The 20,218-nt window shown below is 47.5% G+C and overlaps 1 protein-coding gene across 6 annotated transcripts in view; it reads left to right on the forward strand.

Annotated features, from left to right (window-relative positions):
- The window catches only part of MRM1 (mitochondrial rRNA methyltransferase 1), a 39,602-nt gene that overhangs the window by 11,966 nt on the left and 7,418 nt on the right, over positions 1-20,218 (forward strand). For 4 of the 6 annotated variants that reach the window (XR_014887651.1, XR_014887650.1, XR_014887647.1 and 1 more), the window contains exon 6: positions 1,775-1,938. The exons of 1 other annotated variant lie outside the window; for it this stretch is intronic. The gene's annotated coding sequence lies outside the window, so the exon portion shown is untranslated. Of the gene's footprint in view, positions 1-1,774; positions 1,939-14,227; positions 19,756-20,218 lie in introns of those variants that run through there. One more of the 6 variants, XR_014887648.1, reaches the window with a different exon arrangement.

The raw sequence follows: 20,218 nt of genomic DNA on the forward strand, positions 1-20,218 counted from the left end.
CTGTGCCACAGTCACTGCGAGCCTGGAGTTGGAAGGCACTGCTCCTCTCCTGCCCTGGCACACGTTCTTCCTGCCATTACTTAGCATCTGCATGATAATGAAAGATTTTTGACACTACTTCCAGCTTGCTCCCATGCATTTAGGAAAAATTTCTTCTCTGAAAGAATGGTGAGACATTGAACAGGGGAGTGGTGGAGTCATGGTCCCCGGAGGTGTTCCAGAACTGTGGAGATGTGGCACTGAGGAGATGTGGTTGGTGGGCAAGGTGGGGTGGGATGGACTTGGGCTTTTGGGGGTCTTGGAGGTCTTTTCCAATCTAAATTATGCCATGGTTCTATAGGGGCATGGTGGTGATGGGTTAACTAAGGTGATCTTAATGGTCTTGTCCAACATCAGTGATTCTATGAAATAGCAGAGCATAGCACCTGCTGGAGGTTGTTTCTTGTTCACTCATGTACAAACCAAGAAAGTGCTGTCTCTAAACGGAGCCCTTCCTTGCTTCAGCATTCAGGGAGAGCTGACCTCCTCCTTTTCTCCCTCTGGGGACATTTCTGCTCTGCTCTCGTGCAGCCCAGGGGGATGAGAATGGGGCAGGACCCCATTCTGGGAAGCATTGCTGAGCTTCCACCCATGGGTGCTGCTCCCCCTGCCCTGACCGTGTGCCCCCAGCATCCTTTGTGTGTGTGCACCCAGCAGCTGCGAGCGAACCCGCGTTCGATTGCTGCAGCCGCCTGGGGAATATTGCTCACTAATTATAGAAAACAGAAGACATGCTCCCTTCCTCTTGGTGTTTTTTCTTTTTTTTTTTTGATAAACATTGTCTCCTCTCAACAGCCGAGTGTTTAATTAGTGTTGATTGCTGCTCGCATGTTCGATAACTGCTCATCAGGCGGATGTGTCCACTGATGCAGCGTGGCCTGGAGCGCAGAGCGGCGGAGGGTGCTGCTAATTAGGGATGCCATTTATTTTGGGAAGTCATGTGGACAGTGGCCTGACTTTTAGGTTAAATTTCAAGGTTAAAGGGAAATGTTGTGAAAACAGAAATGCACCATAAGAGTGAGGAGCTCTGATGGCAGCGCCATCACCAGCATGGGGACACCCTGTAGGTCATCCCTGTATGTGTTTATACACATATGTAGTGCACGTGTGCCTGTCTTTGTGTGTATATATGCACGTATGCAAAGCTCTCCCATTTAGAAGAGGAGGAAGAAGACCTCAAACACACAGCACCGAGTTCCTAGGGGCAGCTGTTGATATGATCAGGATAACTTGGTACAAGTAGGTTCCTCTCTTTTGCCAGGAGCACGTGCCCATACCAGGTTTGCCCCAGCATCCACAGCAGGATGGAAACATTGAGGGGTACAGGAGCATCCCCTGCCACGGGGATGTGGGAAATCCAAATGCCAGCCCTGTGAGCGGGGCTGGGTGTTGCTGCATGGTGGTGTGAGCGAATGCCGGTCTGCTGCATCTCTGTCCCTGTTATTTATTTATATGTTTATTTGCTGTGCCACCTGACAGCGGTGATGGAGCTGTCATGCTTTGGTGGCCACCAGCTCGTGATCCGGCACCTGTTCTTTGCGCTTTAATCTCTCCTCTCTGCTCACATAGAGTCTATACATAACCCCCAGCCAAACAAAACGTGAAGAAAAATCAAATCTAATTACAAGCCATTGATTTCTCTCCAAATTTGCTTCTAATACACTTTTTGACTACTCCTTGATTCCTTTTTTTATTTTTTTTTTCCCCATTTTTCCCTTCCCCTCTCCTACCCCAGCTGCTCAGTCAGCAGCAGCCTCCTCCCGTGGCACCAGGAGGCTGCAGCCTGCAGTGTGCACAGCGAGACCTGGCGCAGTAGGGAATACTTGGATGGACACGGGGATTTTGCTGTGGCCAAGCAGTAGGGACGATTGGTGTGACGCACCTCATCTTAAGGGACAGGTAGGACCGTGCAGCTTTTCCTGATGGCTTTTTCCCTTCCTTCTCACTGCTCTGGGTTCTTCTCTGTGTGCTGCTGGATGGGCTGTGGGTGGGGGGACGGGGCAGGACAGCATGTAGCTAGGTAGTGGCATGCGTCACCCCTCTGCTTTTTGTTTTGTCTCCCCTCGGCTCTGGGTCACCCCCCGGTGTCATTGGTGCAGTGGTGATGTCCACCTCCAGCAGGAGCCCCAGGAACACTGAATTCTAAGGGAGCATCCAGATGTATCGAGTGAGGTGGAATACATGAGCTGAAGACAGTTTGGTTGTGTTAATTATGGAAATCTAAAGATAATCTATATTTAATGTCAAATTTTTCTCAAATCTACTAAAGAATGAGGAGAATATATGCACATGATGACATTTAAATGAAGAACAAGGTGCAATTAAACTCCAAAATGTACAGTAGACTAATTGGGAGAGGATGACAAATATAGTTATCATCAGCAACTAATTAGAGACCTGCTTTAGCTTTGCCTGCTTGATTAATCTTGACTAGGTGATAATAAGTTGCACAGGACCAGGTACCTCGCGCGGCGTCTTGGTGGCAGGAGCTGGCTTATGGCTGAGGAGCACACGGACTCATGTGGGACTCATTGTGTCAGGGCATGAATGGGTTCTGAGCGATGGGGTGGTGTGGCTGGGGTCCCCACCCCGTCTTGTTTTGAGGTTGGTGCTTTGTATACCTCGGTTGCATCCATCAGTGTGGCTTCCATGTTGTTTTGGCATCCTGTGGGCAGTGCTGCAGGGTTTGTGAGGATGGTAAGCACTTCCATAGAAGTGTCCCGTCAGGCTTTTCCCTGGTTCCAGGTGGCTCTGGGGACAGAGATGTCCCTAGGTGTGCCCACAGAGCCACCTGGCACGTGCCAGCCCCGCTGCCACCGCCGAGATTTACATGTGTATCTTTTTGCTTTGCAAGGTAAGAATAATAGTAAAATGTTAACGCAGCACTCTGTGTATAATGCTGTACATAAAGGAGTGACATGACGTGAGAGACTGATAAATCATTGCTGCTTTCAGACAATCATCTGCACGGAAAGCTCAACACATGGCTTGTCCCAGCGCAGCCAAGAGCGGCTCCTGGGTGCTGCTGTTGGAGCTGAGTTTTATGGCACGGGCTGCCTGTATCCCTGTGCTGCTCAGAGTGGGAACCGTGCGTCCTTGTGGTGTCAGTGTGCCAGGAAAGCACACGGTGTGCCACGATGCTCGCATAGCGCATCCCCAGGAGCAGCGTTGTGGCTGCAGGGAGGTCCGGGTGCCTGCTGGGCGATGCGCTCAGCCCAGCCATCGCTGTGTTGGGGGTGAACTTGGCTCGGTCACCATGGAAACAGTGGCTGGCCCTGGTGCTGCTCGTGTGTGCACAAGTCCCGTTGACCTCACTTAGAATTATTACCTTTGGCCAAATAAAATAATTTGTGTTAATAAAGAGACCATTTTCACTCGGCTTCCAAGCGAGCCTTCCCCAGAAGGCAGAGTGACTCCTTAATTACACTTTTACTGCAAGGTGATTAATGTTCAATATGTGATACTCCGTTTAAATAAGTCGCTTATTAACACCTTTAATATGTTTTAATTATTTTTTTCCCCTCTTTTTCCTCCTCCCCACTCCCTGCAGCACGAGGTGGAGCTCTGTGCCTGGTCATGGCACCCGCGGGCTGAGCCACGAAAAGCCCCACAGTGGGGAAAAACCCAACTGGTTGGGTTGTGGTTGTCAGCAGCAAGCTTAGATGGGTGATGTGCTGGGAAATGATGGTGCTCCACCCTGTTTTGGGGACTGAGAGTGCACACTGCTGCTGTGCATCCCAAAAGCTGCACCTGTGTTGCTCTGAAAGTGCACCCAGTCCAATTCTCATTGCGTTTCATTTGCACTGTTGGGCCAAAAAAGGGTGTTTGGGTGCCGTTTCCTCAGTGCAGTGTGAGAAAAATGACTACAGATGCTTTGCATGTGAGTGTAGGGACTGATTTTCCTCCCCTCCTCGTGATCTGGTTGGTGCTTATGAAGAAAGGAATTTCAGTTACTGAAATAGATTGTTTCCCATGATTACAGATAAAGTTGGAAAGTTAAGAAGTCGTTTTATTTTATCTCAACTTCTTTTAGAAGTAGTTTATTTGTGCAGCAACAGATGTGTCCAGGTATGTTATTATTCGTCATACAAAAGGCTGGATTTGCAGTAATAGCCCTTTCCAGATTACTCTGCTTTTCACACGTGTGACTTCTACAGGGTGCACTGAACAAATCTCAGCGTGATTTGCAATGCTTTGCCGGGGTTGAGGCTGACATATGAGAAAATTCATCCTAAAAAGAACAGAAATGCAAATCTGACATCGCTGTGGAGCGCACACAGGTTGGAGAGAAACCACCAACGTTGTTTCCAGACTCTGCAGTGGAGAGATGCTCCAAGGGATGCTCTGAAGGATGCTCAGAGGCTGGCACTGTGCTGCTCCTGCAGACTGTGCAGGTTTGGTGCCCGCGTTGTTTTATTCATCTTTCCTGTGTGTCAGGGCGTGTTGCGGAGTTAAATAAAATCACGAAGAAACTGATGGTTTCTAAGTGAATTTGCCCCTTAATTTGTCAGGAATAGCTTCAGAGGAGGTGCTCAGGTGCTCCTGGTTATAAATGTAGCAGAGCTCCTCCTTGGAGCCCCAGCTCCCTGCGTGCGCTGCAGGTAAGGAGAGCAGCTCACACCTGTCAGCAGTGCACATTAACTCCTTCATCTGTTTGATTTCCTACTCCATGTCTTCTGAATGGATTGGATGATTGCTATGGTATTGAAGGAATGGGATCTGTCCCTTTTGTGATTTTTGCTTTTGAGTGCTCATCAGTAAATGATGATAACAGTTCATTTAAGAGGATGCCTCTGTACAGCCCTGCAGGAGGGGACACCTGTGGTTTCCCTTGGCAGTTTCCCTGGTGTCGGGCTGTCTGCTGGTCTACTTCTGGTTTCTGTCTCCTCTGAGCAGTTCTTGCTTGGGCTGTGGAAAGAGGTAAAGCTGTGCTGCAGGAGGAGGTGAGAGCTGTGGTGATGCTGCTGTTCAGTGGGACGTTTTCTGCATGGTTTGTCCTGTTCCCCACCCCAGGCAGAAAGGCACTGCGCTCCCCCACCCTGCATTTCCCTGCCAGATATCTGTGAGTTCATTAGCTCACGTGGCTGAGCCATACCTCACCCAGTGGTCATCCATCCCAGGACTAATTCCCGTCTGAAATGAGCTTTCATTGCATTCAATAAAACTTCAGGTGATTCTAAGAGCGATGTTTCTGTAATGCTTGAGGCCCAGTGGAAGGCTCCATCCACAGCAGTGCCAATGGTGCACTGGGGGCTGCAGATGAGCCAGCAGTGGTGTTTGCTGCCCTCTCCCTTCCTACTTCACTTTTCAGCTCTGTTCAGCCCAGGGCCGCCCATCAGAGCAGTGAACCAGCGCAGTGCTCCCAAATCACACCCTGCCTTTCTCCATCTACTGCTGTGGCCAAAACTGAAATGAGAAATTCAGCAAAAAATAAAATAAATAGTAAAGCACAACTATAACGACGAACCCGCAGAGGCGTGTATGTGTGACTTACAGCCACAGCCTGCTTTTATGGAGGTTACTTATTCTCCGTAAATTGATGAAGCTTAAAGGGGAGGCTAAACTTTTAGCCGATATATAGGTGGAAAGATATTAAATTCCCGTATTAAAGATCGTCATTAACCTGTTTGTTTTTTATGGGGCTAACAGTAAACACAATGGGCTGTGAACAGAGCTTTTAATTATTCCAATGAATATTCATAACGTACAGGACCTTGAGAGTAAATAAAGGCAAGAAATTGTTCTGCAGAGCTTGATATGCAGAGAGGGTCTTAAATTCAGAGGGAGCAACATGAAATACACTCTCAGACCCCCTCGTCCTGCAGATGCTCTGTGCTTTAAGAAGGGGACGCAGCTCATGCTCAGCAACTTCTTGCAGAGCCTCTGCTTGTGAGCTGGCATTGGGGACTTCAGGGTAATTTTGTTCTTTAGAGTTCCTGGTGCAGAGATGGAATCCCTTGTCCCACACACAGGGATGTGCGTGCATTTCATGGGCAGGAAGACGTGTGCAATGGGATGGGGTGCAATGAAGGGAAGTGTGATTTGTGAATGAAGAGACTTGTTAACCTGTGGAATGGTGGCTTAAAATGACTTTATTTTGTAGCTAGTTTCTGCCATCTGAGTGATGTTGCACGTATTGGTTGTATTTATAACTTAATAACTTTGCTCAAATTTATTACACTTTTTATGGCACTTCATAATTTATCTGGGATTCTTAAGTGGGCTGAGGGCAGCATTTGGGGCACCGGGGTGGCACGGGGAGCCTGGCTGCAGTATGGCCCCAGTATGGCTGCGGTGCATTGGGGTCAGACGGCCGTGCTGTGGTTCTCAGTGGGGCTGCAGCCCTCACTGCTGCAGTGCTGCTGTGCGTCCCTGTGCTGGGGAGCACGCTGTACCACGGGTTTTGTGGTGGGTTGGGAGACTTGTCGTGATCCAAGCTGTGAAACCAGCCATTTCCTCCCAGGTGGAAGGAGATCCTGCATGGAAGGTGAAGGTGCATTTTGGCAGCTCGGGGTTTTGCTATCCACAAAAATTCTGTCGAGTTCCCCCAGTTCTTTCACCGTCCTCCAGCTGCCCCCGCAGCACGGGGGATGCTTCAGCCTCGCTGCCTTTGGTTGGGTACAGTGCAGAGAAAGCACCACTGCGTCTGGGGATGTGAAGTGGTGTAACCGTGGGCACAGCAGCTGTGTGTGTGTGGGTGACCCTTTCCTGGCTGCTTAGTGCTGCTGGCGGAGCTGGGACACCAAGGATGTGACCTCGGGGTTGAGTGGGAGACTCGGGCATCGTTTCTTTGCACAGCTGATGACGGCCCCGTGCCAAATCCCATTCAGGGGAAAGTGGGAGAAGATGGGGCTGGCTTCCCGCAGTGCCCAGCCCTCCCTGTGCCTCCCTCACCTGTTCTGCCTCCGCACCAGCAGTGCTCCCCACCCCGACCGCCTTCATTATGGGCTGCTGGTCCGCCAGACCGCAATGCATTTATAATTTTTATTGTTATATCTTTTAATTTTATTTTGCTTTCCTTGCTGTCTTGGAGAAGGGAAGATAGGAGTCCATATTTATTACAGTGCAAACGATCTACCTCTGCGAATGTATGTATCAGTTAATTTAATCTCAGCGGTTTTATTTAAACTGTTTTTCCTTCCTTTCTTTACTTCCCTCCTCCCATCTCTCCCCCTCTTCCTCCTCCTCTTGGCGCAAGGTGATCAGTTTGTTTAAAAAAAGAAGAAAAAAAAAAAAAAAGATGGAAAGTAAAACTATCCCGTGCCTTTTATAATCGGCACTGAAAAGGCTTTTTCTGGTTGCTACGGAATCGCGCTGCCTTTCACCGCTTCCGCCGTGTGCCTCCCGTGGCCCCCAGCCTGATTGACATTTACAAATTACCAAGCTGAGAGTGTTCAATCTTTGACCCGTGTGTTTCTATTCAGCAATGAGTGAGATTTGCAAGCATTTTGTCATATAATTACTGCAAATCCCTTGAAAATTTCCACAACAACGCCTAGATGAATGGTAATTTGTGCAGACAGCCTCTGATGCCTTTACAATGCACTAAGATGCAAAACAGTCGAATTTTTTTTTTTTTTTTTTTTTGCCCAAAGATTTCTTGGGGGGAAAAAATGTTGTATGTGTGAGCGTGCTGTAAAATATTTGGATTGTTAGATTTATTTGCTTACACAGCCTATATTTGTGCTGATTTTATTGTATTGACTGTATGCATTTTTTTCCTCCCATTCTACAGTTTTATTGTGCGTTGGTCATATGCATACATCACCAGCATTGTTCTCCAGGAAATTTATTCCACCTTTCAGCGTGCTCTTGATAGGACTTATTGCATTACTAGTTAAGTGCTGAGATTTGCTACTACAAAGATCTGAAACAGCCCCTTGTAATGTTTATTTGCCAGCCCTGGCTGAGGTCATATCTTCTCATAGCTCTTGGCGTGGCACGTCTCGAAGCCATTGGGCTCCAATGGGGTCTGGGATTGGACCAGGTGCTGCCCCGTCACCAAGCACCCGAAGGAGTGGATAACACCTGTTGAAATCGTGTGCATTTATTTGTTATTATGAGTGTTTATCTGTTATTGTGTGTATTTATTCACCTGTCAGTGTGATTGCCACGTATTGGCCAACATGCCCAACCACACCAGTGGCACCACCAGCAGTGCTTTTGAGTTGTTCAGATTGCTTTTTCAGAACTTCCCACATTGATGCATGCACATCTGTTTACATACTGATGTATACGTGTATATGCATCATACATAGGTGTTTGTGAATAGTATACAAACCTACCCAGAGGCTCCTGGTGCAGTGGGAGCTTCTCTTCTTGCAGACCTGTGCTCACTGCCTGGTGCAAGAACCACGAGGCGCATTTCGTTGGTGCTTGTTGAAAAGCAAGCACCCATGCAAGAACTGCAATAAACAAGTTGCATTTTGGTTGTTGGCACTTGTGGGTTTTTTTCCTCCTACCACTGGATGGGTGTGATGGCTCTGCTGTCGGTGCAGTGTGAAATGCTGGGCTGGTGCTGCTGTTGTGATGCCCATTGCATGGTGCAGGGATGCTGGGCTCCTCAATCCTTCCAATTATTTATCAGTGGTGTTCTCACAGAGTCAGCCCCAACTGCACGGCACCATTTTCCCTTTGCTGAGGGGTTTCCTCTCTGCTCTTTATGTATGATTCTCAGTGGAGAAGTGCAGCCTCTGGGAGCTGTGACTGTGTCAGTGTGTGCAGAGCCCAGTGTGTGCATGTAGGAAGGAAATCTGGGGATCACTCCATGTCACATCCCTGTTTGTGAACATTTGGAGGCCCCCAGGAGAGCGCAGACCATAGGGATGGGTGGCTGAAGGCAGGTGGCTGGCGGCAGGTGGCACAGCCCCATCCCGTGCTGCTCCAGTGGCTCACCTCCCACTCCAGGAAAGGCATTTTTTGGTGAGGAAAAAAAAACCCCTTAGAATAGAAAGAGATTTTTTCAAAGCATCTCTCCCAGCGCTGCCCGTCCTGAGCCGCTTTGCTGCTGTGCGTTGGGTCACTGTGACAGATCAGAGGAGAGTTCAGCGGCTGCAGCGCCTGAGCAAACCGCTGCTGTCATTAGGCTGGAAATGTAATCTCTGCGGAAGGAGAGGCCATGGTAGACTTAGCAAGATCTGTTCACGTTATGGGAATTTAATGCACCTGGTAGAAACTAACTGCAGGTCATCGGTTTTTATTGGCGTAGTGCAGACATGCAGTGTGATGAACTGATCTGGCAAAGCATTAACAAAGATTAAAAAAAAAAAAAAATCATAATAAAAAAATCCCAGATCTGTGGTGTTTTGTTTTTGTTTTTTTTTTTGTTGTTGTTGTTGCGCCTGTCCCTGAAATCGGAGTTTATACCACTCTTCAGGTGCTCGGCTGTTCTTCCCCTGTAATTTCAGCTACTCTGCTGCTGATGTAGATGCACTCTTACACAGAGTTCACAGATAAATTTTTGTCTGACGTGTATCTAGAACTTATATAGTCACCTACTAATTTAAACCAATTTGCCCTAGGTGATGGGTGAATACACTTGAAAATTAAATGGGTCTGATTTAAGCACCCCTTCTCTGAAGCCAAAGATTATATAATTAAATTAAAAGAAAATGTGTTTTATAATAAACTGTATTTCCTCTTGGCAAAATCCAATTTTGAAACAAGATTGTAATATCATATCGAAAAATGTTTTCCCATGGGTATTACCAGTCTATTTCATTTAATTGTTTTCACCCATCCTATGATGAGCTTTCAAAGTAGTGGAAGGAGCGTGGTTTTACAAAGAAGAAGGGGAAAGGGGGCAGGGAGAATGGAGGATGTCCTGCCTGCTGTGGGCTGGTGATGCATTGGGTTTGGCTTGTTGGAACCCGGTGCCCCCAGAGCAGGAGAGCTGTGGGTTTTGGGGTGCCTGCAGCCAGCCCTCAGCATCTCGGGTTTTCCTTCTCCAGCCATAGTTTGGCGTTTGAGGAAACTTAATGAGCCATGTGTTAAAGATTTTGCACTTAAGCAGAAAATATTTAGTGCTTTGGGTCTGAGTATGGGTGTGCTCCTTCCCTAGTGCAGCTGTTGGTGTTGATGCTCGGGCTTGGACAATGCTGTGGTTTCCTTGGGGAAACAGGGAGGGCTTTTCATAGATGGGTTTGGTGTCCTAGCAAGGCAATAGCAGCAGGATGCAGTGGTGAGAGCAGCCAGGTGGGATGCTCTCAGGTGCCCGGGGCCACAGATGGGACCACGCAGTGCCAACCCACTTCCTTCCATGTCCTGTCCAACAAATCTACATCCCTGCTGAGCTGACATTCCTGAAGCCACTGGTTTCTCAACGCCGGCCACATGCTGTGAGCTGAAGCCCCAAAATGAAGCCTTGCTTGCAGGCTTCCCAGCTGTGCTGTGCTCGGCGGCCTCGTTAAACCCTTCAGAGCTTTTATCGGGGATGGAAACATTGACTTTCTGGGAGAATGTTGATTAAAGCAACAGCGAGTGGGAGCTGCAGGGCAGTACTGCTGGGCCCGGCCCGAGGAGCAGCACGGTGCAGCGATGTGATGAGCGCTGCTGCACCCGAGCAGGTCGGGCTGTGCAGGAATGGGGACACAGGAGGGAGGAAACGCTTTCTGTGGTGTGGAACTGCCGTCAGCCATTTTAGGTTTCTGAATCCTATTTCCCTGGTGCTTCCAAGAGAAGCTTTTGGGGGAGTCCCCAGCTAAAACTCAAATTTGCATTTAAATGGAGTTTTTCTTCTCTCTCTCTCTCTCTTTTTTTTTTTTTTTTTTTTTTTTTTTTTTAATGAGCAGGATGCATGGGAGACTCAGACTATTAGGTTTCCTTGTGGGAGAGTGCAGAATTCTCTCACCTTTTACTTCCCACCCCCTCCCCAGCCCCCTTTAATGCACACTTTAAATTAGACATTAAAAAAAGGGAATAGTGCATCTTTAAGGAGGATATAATCATAAACAAATAAGTCTCGTTGCCCTTGCAGCAGAACTAATCTTCCCTCAGCTGAGCTGTGATATAGATCAGTAACAAGAGCCACGCGCAGGGGGCTCCTTTGAAATGCATAATACCTCCTCGTATAAATTGGAGTTGGTGTGATGGAGCTGTGAGATGACATATTGTGGCATGACCCCTCTCTACTGATTGTGGGTGAACCCTGCAAAGGTAAATCTAACACGGCGCACACATCAGACAATTTCATTTTCATCACCCAGGGACAAAAACATAGCAACAGAATCTTTTCAAATGATAATCTGCATGCTGGGCGGAATATTTTCCCTCCCTCCCTTCCCTTTTTTTTTTTTTTTTTTTTTTTTTGCATGTTCAATTCATGATGTAGGTGAAAGGAATTATAAATTGCTTCCAAAGTTCATTCATTCTCTTCTTCTCTTTCTTCCCTTTCTTTTCCTCCTCTTTTGCTGTTGTTCTCTTTCTCTCTCTACTTTTCCTCTCTACCTTTCTCCTGTCTGTTTTGTGGTGTGTTTTTTTTTTTTTTTCTTGAAAGAAAAAGGGAAACAGAGAAAGTTTGGCATTGTGTATGTGTAACTGATTCATTCTTCTCATCCCCTCAGGGACGTTCCAGTAATAATGATTTATAGGAGTGCAAAAATCTATGCTCTTGCTGTTACCAACTAATATCCCTCCTACCCTCCAAAAAGGGAGTTTTCCTGTGGAAAGATTTCTCTGTACCAACCCTTCTCCCCTGCTTCTCTCCACTCCCCCTTCGCCTTCCTGCGCTGTTCCGTTCAAGTACTGGGAGCAATCAGCCCACGTGCGTCACGCCAGCCAGGAATACATCGTCCTGCAAAATCCTATCTTGCCTAGAACTAGTCCCAGTTGACTGACATGATCTTATATATATCTGTTCTTTGTTCTTCTCGCCGATGGTTTTGTGTTGTGTGATATTTGCAGTCCCGTTTCCAAAGCGATGAGCTGTGCGGGGTTGCAGGGATGCAGGCCCTGCTGGATGCAGGCCTTGCTGGGGAGGAGAGCCCGAGTTGTATAACTGGAACTTGAGGTCCGGCAGCCCAGCACTGCCCCAGCAGGAGGGCTGAGAGCTGCCCAGGTTGGGGCCATCACTTCGTCACGTCATCACGTCATCCCGTCCCTGATGCCGAGTGACACAGCTATTGTGTGTGCAGGGAGCAATGCGGAGATGGGTTTGTCGGTTCCACCTAGCGTGATGGCCGTCTCCTCCTCGCCAAGGAGAGGAGCGAAATTGAAGGAGAAGAGGTCAGGAAGAGCTGGTCATCCCCTGCCCTTCTCCCACACCGCTCCTTCTTCTGGATGGAAACAAGGCATGACAGATTCCGTGCCGCCTGGGACTGCAGGGATGCAGAAGGGCGCTCATAAGAGCAGGGCTGGGCGGTGATGCTGACACCGTGGTGACAGTGACAGGTTCCTCCATTAGAAGGAGGCTCTCCCATGCCATCAGCCCTGCCTGGCATCCCATGGCTGCCCTGGGGCAGTGTCTGGGGAATGGCTTGGTGTCCCCTATGGCACGTGGGTGCAGAGGTGTCTCGCCACACAGGCTGAGGTGGAGCAGGTGTGACAGGCCCAAGGGCAGGGCAAAAATGCACGATGCTCCCATTTCACCAGCGCTTCGCCAGTCACACAGCCTCCCTTGGCCTATTTACTCTCTCAGGCATCTTGTTCTAAAAGTTATTAGCAGATTGCTGGATTTCTATCAACCTCAGGCACCGGTCTCCCAATGGTACCATTGTGCTTTAATAAAATGCATCTGATAATCCTCAGATAAAGGCTGAGGAGGTGGGAGAGAGGAGGGGCTCTCGCATGGATCCCTCCAAGGGACGGGGGCTAGAAAAGGGTTAAACACTCATGTTTCTAAATGGCTGAACTACTGTATGTTGTAGTTTTCAACTGCAAATCATCTTTAATAGCAGACATCACGGGATGGCTCATTACATTAAGCTATTTTTCATGCTATCTCCTGTAATATCCTTTAATCCAATGCGTTTCAAATCACCTCAGGCTAAAATAAGAGACATAGCGATGTAATAGCCTAGTGTATTAGTGGGTTAATTGCCCTGTTGTACTCTCTAGTAGATATCTCTGGAATGAGTTCTATATTAATTGTAAATTGCTTAATACATTTAACTCCTTGAGCAGCTCTGCGCTGGGTCTGCAGTGGGCGACCAAAGTTTGGATGGTGTCCTGGCTGCATCCCGCTGTGTGCCCGTGGGCCCATGGCCATCCCCAGTGGGGCACCTGCAGGTGCTGCGGGAGGAAGGTCTCAGTAAAACATCACATCTCAGTCCTGGGTTGCTGTCGGGGAAGACGAATGAAGGGCTCCGCAGCGCTGTCTCAGGATGCGGCAGCGGTCACGGACGCACGCGGCGTTCAGTGTCGCACGTAATGTGCAGCTGCTAGTTTTCGAAAATGACTTCTGTAGCAATAGGCAGACGTGGCTGCAGATTTGCAGTCACTTTTCTGAAGATTGGAGCATAAGTGCTGGCGGGCTCGCAGAGGGTAATGCCACTAATTTCCCTGGATTGCTCCCAGCCGGTGCGGGTGGGATGGGAGGAGGAGCAGCCTGAGCGGAGGCTGAGCCGTGTGCAGGTGAGGCATTGCTTGCTCATCTCTTCAGGGACGATCTGGTTTCTATAAGTGCTGGCAAAAAATGTTACTGCAAATTTAAAGGGATGGTGCAGAATAGGAGTGCACAAAAGCACCGTGCTACGGAAATTTAGGAGAAACTTTCCTGAAGTGCCACCTACTGCTTAAAACCAGCAGCAGGGTGGTGGAGATTTGAGCTGTGCCTGAAAGCCATGGCCACCAGCCTGCCTGGCTCAGCTGTGCCACTCAGCACAGTGTCCACAGCACGCAGCTCTCCTCTGTGCCTGCTGTCTAAGGGAAATACAATGACTGTATTTTTGTAACACACAACTTCAGGCGTATGCTTCAGTTCCAGTGCTTTTAACAGGGCAGTGTTTTAATGCTCTTTGCAGGTGGAATGCTTAGTGGAGGAGAAGTTGGGCTTGGGGTGGGGGCTCAGCTGGGCTTTCCTGTCCCACCTGCTGCATGCAGGGTTCTGTTCCTGCTCATATTGCTTGCAGTGCTTCATACACAATTACTTTGGGCTTATGCCCAAAGAGAAGAGAATGTACGTACACAAGCCTCTTAGATAGCAACTTCCTTGGAAATATATAGCCCAAGTGATGCTATTTGTGCCTTGCAGGGTACAGAGGAGCAATGGAATGGGCTCCATGTGCTGGGGAAGCTAGCACTGGGTGAGGAAAACGTCCTCATGCTCAGCGGATGTCATCAAGAACCAACCCTGGGAATCAGCTCCTTGCTCAGTGCCCTCTGCCATGGAGGCAGCAAAGCAGAGGGCCGCCTCACTGCAGTCCTGTGTAGGCAATTCTGCTATGAGGTAACTGCACTGACTTCAGCAGAGCCACTCCTGATGTGTACTCTGTATGCAAGGAGGAGCCAGGCACGGAGTGATGCTCTAGCATCGCCTCACCTGTTAACAATTCCTTCTGGTTGCATGAGCAGCTAGTTTGGGCTTAAAGAAATAGCATCACTCTATTCTAAAGCATAACACAAAGGTATCTGAGAGACAAGCTGGGTGGAATGTTCATATCTTGTAGGAGAACGTTCCTGTGGAGCTGGGGAGCAGGTTGTTCTGTGAAGGAAAGACACCCCGTGTTTAGAGAGCTGGAAAAAATCCATCGAGTAATTCTCTCTCTCTATAAAATAGGTGGTAATGCAATCTGAGCTTAATTTTGATGGCACGCTGTACTTCATAACAGCGACAACACCTTAAAAAATGTAATGAAAGGGCCTGATTTATTACCGAAATAATCCATTCAGCACTCCAATAAATAAAGGGAGAAAATACAACCAATGTTTCGGGAGAAGGGAAAAAAAAAAAAAGCGAGAGAAAAATTGCAGTGCGTAGCAGTTTTGTGTGAACGCATCCAGAGGCTGTGCCACATGGTTTGGCTTGATTTTTTTTATTTTTTTTTTTCAGACAAATATCGATTCGAAGCTAGATTTGCAGCTCAGACCCGGTGTCTGCTCTGCATTTACTTCTAAAACTCTGGCCATGAGATGCAGTGGCACACGGAGCGGCTCTGGGTGGCCAGGAGGAGGAGAAGGGGAGGAGAAAACCCTTGTGCTCTGCCTTGCAAATATTTGATTTTGAATATGCTCTCGTAGCTGTTATTATGTGCAAAGCAAACATGTTTTCTCTTCGTGCCAAATTTGTTTTAATAACGCAGTGTTACTTCTGCAAATGTCAGCTGCAGCCTCGTTCTGTTCTGGTGGCACTCGGCCCAGGGCGAAGGCTGGGTGTTTTATGCTCCCTCTCCATCGCTTCCATTAATCTGTTTAACATGCTGGCGGTGGCAATGACAGCAAAGGCAATGAAATCCCTGCGTGGCAGTGCTGGTGCTGCCGTTCTGTATGCGTGAGGAGCCTGAGCTGCCCATGGATGGTGCTGGCTGTGCCCCAGAGCCCCACACCCTGAAGAACCCCACAGCCCTGCCCGGCCTAATTGGCCTGTTTGTTTGGCAATAAGTGATTCCTGCCTGTCGCGGGCCGGATTGTTTTTCACACCATTAAATGAAGTTCTGCTGTATTGATTCCTGTTTTTCCAATTTGAAGCCTGAAAAGTGATGAAGACATTTTCCTGTTTTCTCATGTACTTTTCCCTCAGTTCATTTAGGTGAGCTGTCTTTAGTTCCTTGCTCCGCTCGCTGTAATTGCTTCTTCAGAGTGATGCTACACCGCAGGCGTGGGGCTGCTGCCTGGCTGCCCTTCCATAGACAGACCAAGGAAGGTGAAGCTGAAGTCATCAGCAGGTTGGTCACAAATGACATACCTGTAGCAGTGCGTTGCTGTCTGCTGCTGGAACCTCAAACAGTGCCAGGACTGAGAGCAGGACCACAGGACAGCTTCAGGCTGCTCAGTATTTGGCTTCAGAGCTGGAAGTAGCATGGAATATTGATTTTGTTTGGGCACAGATGTTGTCCTCTTTACTTTTGTGAAAAATTTCGGTGCTTGGATGTTTGTGTGAGGTGTGCAGGTGGAACACAGAGAGGTGCTGCCTTCCTTCTGGTGTCTGTGGGGATGCTAACGCTCCCTGCAAGCACAGCATCAAGAAGAAACGTTCTTTCCCTGACATATCTTGTAGTTGTGTGGATGGGGAGTGCTGAGGGCTGTGGGTTCATGGTGCACAATCTGTCCTTTGTGTTCTTGGCATCTGTTATCATGGAGGTCCCTGCTCCTGAATAGCCCTGCAAAGTACTATTGCAATACCAAGTAATCTGTGAAATAGATGAGAGATCGGGGAAGGAATGCGGCAGAAGAATGAGCTTGTGCCAATTTATTATTCCAAGAATAATAATAAAAAATCCTGTGTGTGGTTTGAAAACATGGTGCCATGTAGACACATAGTGACAAAGCTTGAAAATAATGGCCCTTGGATCTGAATGGACACATGTCAGCAAGGGAACTGCACTGGGCATGGCAAGTAGCAGAAATTCATGAGTCAGGAGGGTTTCAAGATATCCTTCTCTTTCCTGCAATTGTTAAATCCTCAGAAAGAGGGTAAAAATTAGGAAAGGGGATAATTTTCAGAAATGGGAGATCTGTTTACCACCTAAGTGGTAGGAATGAGATTGTGTGTGGGTTTTTTTTGTTTCTTTTCTAATTTATTGTAAACTACCTTATGACAATTGGTGATAAAAGAGCTGAGCCTTTCAAAAATCCATTCTAATAAAACACCGTATGACCTCATAGATATGCATAGGATTTAGAAATAACATGGATTTTAATGAAGGTACTTGAAAGGTATGGTGCCATATTGCAATTTTATGGAAGATCTTAGATTAATGAAATTAAACGTGAACTGCATTGTTTAGATGATGAACTTAAGGTCATATCTGCAGCATTTGAAAGAGAAACCTTGAGTGGAGGGTGTAGAATCATTGATTTAGACCCTGGTAGACAGCTGAATAGCAAGCATTGAAGCATGAAGGTAAATTCCCATATTTCATTGTTAGAAGGTTAGCTGGTGGCTGCCAGCTTTTCAGTGATAATCACCAACCAATTCCACCCTGTTTCAAAAAAGATTTTGCTTTTGTGTGCTAAGACACTTTTAAAAACCATTACTGTTCAAAGCAGGGGCACACTGTTTAAAGAGAAGCTATTTCTGGAAAATATAGGATGGCAATGAGTTGATGCTGTCCTTGGATAGCGATGCTATTAAGTTCATTAGGATAATCGTCCATTTAAAATGCTTATAAGGAGAATCTAGACTGTTTGCTGAGGGTGCCAGACACCTCCTACTGCAAGTCATAGAATCATAACTACCTGTCACCAGTAATTAGCTCTTTTGCTTCCGTAAGACGGTCTATAAGACAATGGCCCTTTCAGATTTAAGTACTGTTTTCCTGGCACACAGGCACGCAGCACACACGCAGGGAATGGATGCATGCACGTGTGTTAAAATAATAGACGTGAATTTGTACAACAGGAAAATTGCAAGGAATGAAATCCTCAGGCCTAAAGAATAAGTGATAATGGAATGATACTGCCAATTACAGCTCGAGAACAGTGTTGTCACAGGGAACAGCTCATGGAGATGGAAGGATGAGGGGAGGAGAAAAGGTTCCCTTTTGACAGTTTGCCGTTAAAGCGAATTTGTCAAGGATGTTAAAATTAGATTTAACTGGGCCAGATCCTCAGATGACATAAATCAGCCTGGAGACTTCAAACCATGGGCTGGCCACACATTCCTCTTTGTTCTTTCTTCATCTTTATTATCTGCATCATAACACTGCCTGAAGGCTGCAATGATGCTTTAAGCCCCATTGTCTTAGCGCTGTACAGATGCAGTAAGAGAAGGTGCTGCCCTGCATTCCCCTGCTTTGGGCACTGTCTTTTATCACTTAAAACATCCGTGGCTTTTACAAAACCTACTGTGTGTGGGAGATGAACACCTTGTCTCACCCAGGCTTTGGGCTGTGAGGCAGTTTGTGGGAACTGGCCTTCTTCCAGGGTAGGTGAGATGAGCTGCTTTCCACAACAGCAAGAGCAATCAGGTTCCCTTTAATGAGTGCTGTTGCATACCAGAATGAGTACATGGAGATGGGGGCAAACCCAAAGTGATGCTCACAGGTGGGAGTGGGGTGGGTGTAGTTCCGTGTGCTTTCTCCTCCAGCCTGAGTTTTTGGCAAGCTGAGTGAAACCCTGCCACAATCAGGAAAACTGCCAATAAGGAAATTAGAGAGGAAATACTGTTTGATAATGGTCATAAATGCATTATGATCATTCCTTTCATTAGAAACTTCCTTGTTTTCTCCCTGGCCTATACCAGAAACAGCTTGCATGTAATTTATTTGTATGTGTTTGGGGAGAAGAGGCAAAGGGAATAAAATCTAAGCCGCTAGGCATTCAAAAAGGCAGCTGGGAGATGCAGAGACATGTTGCTTATGAAAATAAATGGAAGCCGTGTGTTCAAATCCTCTGGTCATTCTTGAAGATCTTGCCCCTAGAAGTTATCTGACAGTCCATTCCAAATGGGGTGCTGCCTCTCACATCTCCAGCACACATCCAGCTGCAAATGGGCAGCAGGAGCAGCTTATGTGGGATCCAAAGGGTGGCTGCGTCCTGCTCCCCTCTGCAGAGCTTTCTGCCATGTGCAGCTCTTGGTATCAGACAGACTGGCCCCACCATGCCCAGCTCTGCAGAGCTGGTTGGCCGAGCTTTTCATAGATCCGTAACTTTCCACTCTGTGCTAAATCTGCCAACAAATATTTTTTCATTTTATAAGGAATCTATTGGCATTGGCCACTTCAGAAATGCTGACCCATTAAGTCTAAACAGGCAAGTTAGGGCATGTGAAATATCAATTGATTATAAAACCCATATTAATTGACGTTTAGCAGCCCCACTAATGGAGAGGAGCTCATTACATAGCAGTTAACCCTCAACGCATATATATTAAATAATCAATTAGTATTTATTTAACATACAATCACCTCCCTATTAGAGCTAAATTAAAAGCCTCTTTATGGAGGCCTAGCTAACCTGCAGCCAGCACCGTGCGTTAACAGCATGGATCTGTGTTACCTCTGCTGCCCCCGAGGTGCTTTAAGTGACAAACTGGAAGGAGGGTATTGCTGTTACACCTGGCTCCGGGAAGGGGAACTCTGCCCTGGGCTGGGATGGAGCAGAGAGAGGCACAGCTCATGATAAATCTTCCATAGAGCCGTGGCAAGAGCAAACAGCTCCTGCAGCACAACACTGTGTTCTGCAGGCTGATCCTGATCCTGGGAGAGGCCAGGCTGAGAGGGAAGGGGGGAAGAAGGGAAAGTCATAATTTCCCCTTTGAGGACAGATTGGAAAGGTGCTGCTTGTCCCAGGCTGAGCAGGGCAAGCTCTCTGTGTGTTTGGCACATCTCTCAGCTGTGAAAAGAAGGCTTCAGCATCACACTGCCTCTTAAAATCAGAACGTTCAATTAAAACTCACTCCGAATGGTATGAGGGGTGAGGCTACGTAGTGAGGGTGAGCTGGATTTCTCCAGAATTAAACACAGTGCCAAAAGAGCACCCACAGTTCCTGGGCAGGGGAGGGTGCTGACATTGGGGGTGTGCGGTGGGTGTACCCAGAGATGTGGGACGCAGAAGGGAAAGGCCTGAAAGTAGAAGAAAAGTATTTTCAAGGGTAAAAAAAAAAAAAAAAAAAAAGAACAAGGAGAGATGTGGGCAGACAGCGATGCTATATAGAAAGCAGAGGTGACGCGGTTGGGTAATGGAAATAGGGCAAACTGGGGAGCTGGGAAAGGAGGAGAACTAAATTGCTCGAAATGAGTCTCTCCTGTGTTATGTCCTGAGCTGCCATTTCCATCTGTATGGAGCGCTGAATATAAGCAAATGGATTTACACCAAACAGAGATAGGAGTAAGGGCCTGGCAAGGAAGAGTAAAGCACGGAGCAATTCTCTTTTCCTTGGAGCCTCGGTGAGTTTTATATTTGGGTCTAATAGGCCCCAAACCTATTTGGAGTTGAATTATATCACCCCTGCCCTATGTAATAATCTGTTTTCTGGTGGGGGAGAGCTGGGAAATCAAGCAGCTTCTCCAGAAGTCAATTTTGGTTCTCAAAATGGAGCCAGCTTGAGAAATAGTCATTGATCCACTTCTCAACTTGGAGCGAA

Source organism: Meleagris gallopavo, chromosome 21, assembly GCF_905368555.1.
Source record: "Meleagris gallopavo chromosome 21, MGAL_WU_HG_1.1, whole genome shotgun sequence".
Lineage (NCBI taxonomy): Eukaryota > Metazoa > Chordata > Aves > Galliformes > Phasianidae > Meleagris > Meleagris gallopavo.